Source organism: Lampris incognitus, chromosome 2, assembly GCF_029633865.1.
Source record: "Lampris incognitus isolate fLamInc1 chromosome 2, fLamInc1.hap2, whole genome shotgun sequence".
Lineage (NCBI taxonomy): Eukaryota > Metazoa > Chordata > Actinopteri > Lampriformes > Lampridae > Lampris > Lampris incognitus.
Window position 1 is genome coordinate 127,061,212 of NC_079212.1, and position 6,000 is coordinate 127,067,211.

Consider the following 6,000-nt stretch of genomic DNA (forward strand, 5'->3'; position numbering starts at 1 on the left):
TCTGTCTCAATTAATTTACTGAGAGACACCATCGATTTCACACGGATGCACACACACGCACACATGCACGCATGCAGACATGGGACGCACACACACACATACATTGTAGTGAGTATTAGATATTTTAAAGAGATTTGTATAAATTTAAACAAAGTACAGATGCTTGAAATAAATGTGCAAAGTAGGCTTTTTTTTTACTTCATTACTTCACACCGCTGATCAAAATTGGCTGAACAGATATTTTCAGACTCAGAATCAAGTTTATTGGCGATGTAGGTTATTACACACATGGAATTTAATTCTGGTTTCATAGCACTGACAGTGTACTTAACATAGAATAAAAATACAACAACACAGCACTCTTGAGATATATACACAAGGATTGACTACATACAGGCGAAATAAGAGGCAATAAAGTGCAATGGTGCAGAGAATTTATCAGAGATGCTGAAATAAATGTTAGCAGGTTACTTACATACATGCCTGAGGGAGATGGACATGACAGAGTGTAGTAGTATATGTACACTGTACAGTACAGTATATACAAAATGGTTGGATTTATATGACAGTGTTAAGCTTTCATTTGAATGACAGTCTGCGGAAAGAAACTGTTTTTATATCTGGTCGTTTTGATGTACAGTGCTCTGTAGCGCCTACCAGAGGGGAGGAGTTGGAACAGGTTGTGACCAGGGTGTGATGGGTCTGCAGTGAGGTTGCCTGCCCATTTCCTGACTCTACAGATGTATAAGTCCTGAATGGAGGGCAACTTGGCACCAGTCATTTTCTCTGCAGACTTAACTGTCCATTGTAGTCTGTCCCTGTCTTATTTGGTGGCCAATCCAAACCAGACAGTGATGGATGTGCAGAGGACAGACTGGCTTATTGCAGTGTAGAACTGAGTCAGCAGTCCCTAAGGCAGGCTGAACTTTTTGAGCTGGCAGAGAAGGTGCATCCTCTGCTGGGCCTTTTTGATGATTGTGTATATGTTGGATGCCCACCTCAGGTCCTGGGAGATTGTTGAACTCAGAAATCTGTAGGTTTTCACCGCAGACACCGTGCTGTTGTGTATGGTGAAGGGGGGCAGTGTTGGGGGTCTCATCCTGAAGTCCACTGTCATCTACACTGTTTTGAGCGTATTCAGCTCCAGGTTGTTATGGCTGCACCAGAGGGCCAGCTGTTCAACCTCCCGTCTATATGCAGACTCGTCACCATCCTCGATAAGGCCAATGATGGTTGTGTCGTTCACAAACTTCAGGAGTTTAACAGACGAGTCTCCTGAGATGCAATCATTTGTGTAGAGGGAGAAAAGTAGCAGTGTGAGCACACATCCCTGGGGAGCACCAGTGCTGATTGTCTGGGTGCTGGATGTGATTTTCCCCTGCCTCACCTGCTGCTTCCTGTTTGTCAGGAAGTTTTTAATCCACTGGCACAGTGGCGCCGGCAGCCATAATCCTGTACGCACTGTGCATACAGGGATCTGTATGCACCGTGCACTATTAGCCAGTGACGTTAACACCAATCATTGGCCTTCAAATGTATTTGCGTCAAAAAAAAAGAAGAAGAACAAAATCATTATAAAAAAAATGTACACATGGTACGTACAGGATTACGGGTGCTGGCGCCACTGCACTGGCAAATGGGGGCTGGTACAGTGAGCTGGGTGAGTTTGGAGTGGAGGATATCTGGGATGATGGTGTTGAACGCTGAGCTGAAGTCCACAAACTGGACCCTTGCGTGTGTGCCTGGGGAGTCGAGGTGTTGGAAGATGTAGTGCAATCCCATGTTGACGGCATCCTCCACTGACCTGTTTGCTTGGTAGGAAAACTACAGGGGGTTGAGAAAGGGGGCCTGTGATTTCCTTCAGGTGGGCCAACACCAGTCTCTCGGAAGGATTTCATCACCACAGACATTAGGGCAATGGGCCTGTAGTCATTTAACCCTGTGATACAGGGTTTCTTGGGAACCGAGATGATAGTGGAGCTCTTGAAGCAGGACGGGACTTCAAGTAGCTCCAGTGATCTGCTGAAGTTCAGTGTGAAAATGGGGGCCAGCTGGTCAGCACAGACTTTAAGACAGGAGGGTGACATGCCATCCGTGCCTGGTGCCTTCCTGATCTTCTGTCTCTGGAAGAGCTGGTGCATGTCCTCAACACAAATCCTGAGTGCGGGTGGTGGTGGTGGGGGGGCGGTGGGGAGGGGCTAGGGGCTGGCAAGGGGGTGCAGTTGGTTGTGTGTTGTGTCCGGAGAAGGTGAGGATGTGAAAGTTTACTTTTCAAACCTGTAGTAAAACCCATTTTAGTCGACAGCTAGTTGATGGTTCCCTGCAGTGTGGAGGGATGGTCTCCTGTAGTTGGTAATTCTTTCAAACCACTCCAGACTAATGCTGGGTCACTGGCAGAAAACCTGTTTATCAGCTTTTTAGAGTAGCATCTTTTTGCCAGTCTGATCTCATTTGTGAGTGTATTTCTGGCTTGGTTGTACAAGATCCCATCTCCACTCCTGTTTGGCCTGACAATGCTGTCTGAGTTTTGCTGTGAAGCGGGGCTTATCGTTGTTGTCCTCACAAAAGCTGATGTAAGGTGTTACACAGTGTCTGTAAGTTTGTCCAGGTCTGTAGATGCAGCCTCAAAAACACTACAGGCAATGCAGTCGAGGCAGGCCTGGCGCTCCAGCTTTGACTCATTGGTCCATTTCCTCACAGTTTTAACTACAGGCTTTGCAGATTTTAATTTCTGCTTGTAGTTTGGGATGAGATGAATCAGACAGTGATCAGAGAGTTCCAGCACTGCACGGGGGACAGAGCGATAGGCGTCCTCTAATATTGTGTAACAATGATGCAGAGGGGTTTTGTCCCTGGTGGGACATTTAATATGCTGTCTATGTTTTGGCAGTTCGTGGGCTGGTGGTTTTTTGTTCCTACCAGGATATTCTGATGCACCCCCCCCCCCCACGCTTAGGTAAAGCAAATGTCATGTTGTAAATGGTTCTTATTAGCCTGAAAAATACTAAAACAGCATCATACAGAAGCCAAACCTGCTGCTCTGATGTGCCACAAATAAACACATAAACAAACAAATAAATAAATACATAGAGATTCAAATTAATTTCATACCAAAGGGAGGAGGTGTCTTTAACTGCAGGATACATGCAATGACGCCAGGTGGGTTTTATTAAAACCCATTAAAAATAAATAAATAAATAAAACAAAACACACAAAAAAACCCAACAACAACAACAACCTTTAGTTCTTGCTACCCGAGCAGGAAGAGGGGGCGGACCTACTTGGTTGTTGGCTGGCATGATGTAAGGAGTGCAGCGTGTTAATAAAGATCCAGTTATTGAACCCAAGCCCGTGTTGTCATTCAAGATAAAGTACGACCACAACGTGGTGTCAGAAAATGGAGCTGGCAAAGAAAGCGTAGCTCAAAACAGCAGCCGACTTCGCGGATAAATAAGAAGGAGCGTTTTGAATTCCAAAGACAGACTGAAAGAACCCCCCCCCCCAAAAAACAAAACAAAACGGGGAGTCATGCACCTGCTAGCAGAACACGTCCGGCGTGAACAGTGAAGGTGACGTAAAAGCCGAGGTTAACGTTAGCGACAACGTTGTGGACGATCAGCAAATAAATCAAGACAAAATCCTGTACACATTCCCATCATGGATGAGCTCAGTCCTCCCGACACCTATGCAGTCCGGAGGTAATCTCGCTGGTAACTGGAAACATTTCAAGCAGAGATTAATATGGCTGCAGGTGCTGCAGGAGGAGGAGATGAGAAGCTGAAAGTATCCTTTTTTCTACATGTGATAGGAGAAGGCGCATTGGACATTTACAATAGCTTTCGAATTGACAGTGCTAAGGAGTACTTTGTGCCCAGCAAGAATATCACTTAAGAGAGATACAAGTTCTTCTCTGTCTGTCTTAATACATTAAATTAGACCGATAGACATAGCGAATTAAATTATACTCATGACACAGACGTATTCAACTCTGTTCGCTTTATCAGAAGAACTCCCGGCATACAATGCGCCTTCTCATGACGTCCTCACTTCGGGTACTGACAGGTGTCAAACAACTAACCAATACATGACATCCCCCTTTTCCTTGGAAACAAACTTAGAATTTACAAAACAGGTGTCAACACTGGCATTATAAAAAAAAAGTTCCTACTCACAGACATCTTACAAGCCTGTGTCTTTCCAACCAAGTAGTGCTTAAACATGTTTTAACATCAACTATTTATTGTCTACCCATCAACATCACCCATACAGTCTATGCACATATTAAGTTGTGACGTATCAGACACTCTATCGGGTGGTCTTTTAACCCTTTGAGGTCTGGTTGTCTTGGTCGTGTCTGGCGTGTTAGTGTCAGTGGGTACTGTCTGTGTCACCGTGGCGTAGAACATTGTATTTGTTCCAATACATTTGACATGTAACAGCCACCGTACTAAGGTAACCGCCTACTACTGCTACAGGAAGTACGTCACCAGTCGATTTGCCGGTTACGTACAAAGAGTTCTGTCGTTCCAATCAATAAACGTGTTAAACGTTCTCCAGTGTCTGACCGCTCGTCATTCTACAAGTGATACGTGTATCAAAGTCCACTGTACTGTCCTCTCTTCCTTTTGTCTCCTCCTGCTCACAGAGTGACTCTGTTGGTTCATTGGTTCGGTGTCTTTTAACAAATGTAGTGTTTCTAGAGTAGCGTGCTCCCGGTGGAGATTCTACAACTACTCGATTCCCTGTCTTATTTATCTATTTGTGGTGTGTCGCATTGAAAGGGGTAGTGAACTTGTCCACTTTTTCCTGACGCACTAGAACTGTATCGCCTATGTCCACTTCTGAATACTGTGCTGTCCGCCGTTCATCTGCGCACAGTTTGGACTTGCCCTTCTGTTCCGCGTCCCGGTCACGCACTTACATGTCTGCGTGTGACTCCGTGATCTCTGGCAGCTTTCCTCTCATTTTGTGTTTAAAGAGCAACTCGGCTGGGCTCTTCCCTGTTGTGGCGTGGTCAATGCTCCTGTACACGGTCACATACGTTCTAAGCTCAGTCAGAAGGACTCGATTAGAAGGAAACGTGAGCTTAGAACGTAAATCTGAATAACTGACTTGAACTGGGGGCTGTTGTCACTTTTACAGGAGATAGGTAGACTATTGCAGCTAAAGTTAGACTATAAGCTATCAATAACCTTCTCTGTTGTCGTGGAAGTCATGATGTCATACTCATGGTGGCGAATGTAGTAATCAACTACCACAAAAATTTAGTGATTGGATGGCAGGGGCCCAAGTAAGTCTATGGCCAAGTCCTGCCAAGGGCCGTCTGGTAATGGTGTCGGTTGTAATGGTTTAGGTCTGGCCACTATCTGACAGCTGTGGCAACTTTTACAATATGTTTCAGCTGCCCTATCCATGCTTGGCCACCACACCTTGGTCCTGAGACGTTGCTTAGTCCCAACGATCCCCAGATGTCCCTCATGTGCTAACGCCAGGGCTCTTGCATGCAAAGTTGTCGGTAGCACAATATGTGTTCCACGAAGAACTAGGTACCCCACTACGCACAGCTCATTCACAATTGCTGCATAGGTTTTACAGTTTCCAAACTGTCCAGTTGTGATGCCTTCCGTACTTCAATTAGTTCTGGATTGGTTGGAGGCCTCGTCCACCTCTCTAGGGGTGGCGCTTATGGCTACAAATCTCATGTAATCATCCGAGCCATGGGCGTGTCTCTCTTGCTTTGCTGTCTGCTTTGCTGTCTCTCCCAGCAGTCGTGATAATGGGTCGGAAATGTTTTGTTTGCCCGGGATGTGTGCCATGTTAAAATTGTGTAGCCTAAGTACCCACCTCTCTATGCAGGCACAGGGTTTGGATTGGGGCCCGTATATTATTTCTAATGGCTTATGGTCAGTTACCAAATCAAACCTTCGACCATACACATAGGGATGTAGTCTCTTGCAACCCCATACAAGGGCCTCTTTCTCTGTCTGAGAGTATTTCCTC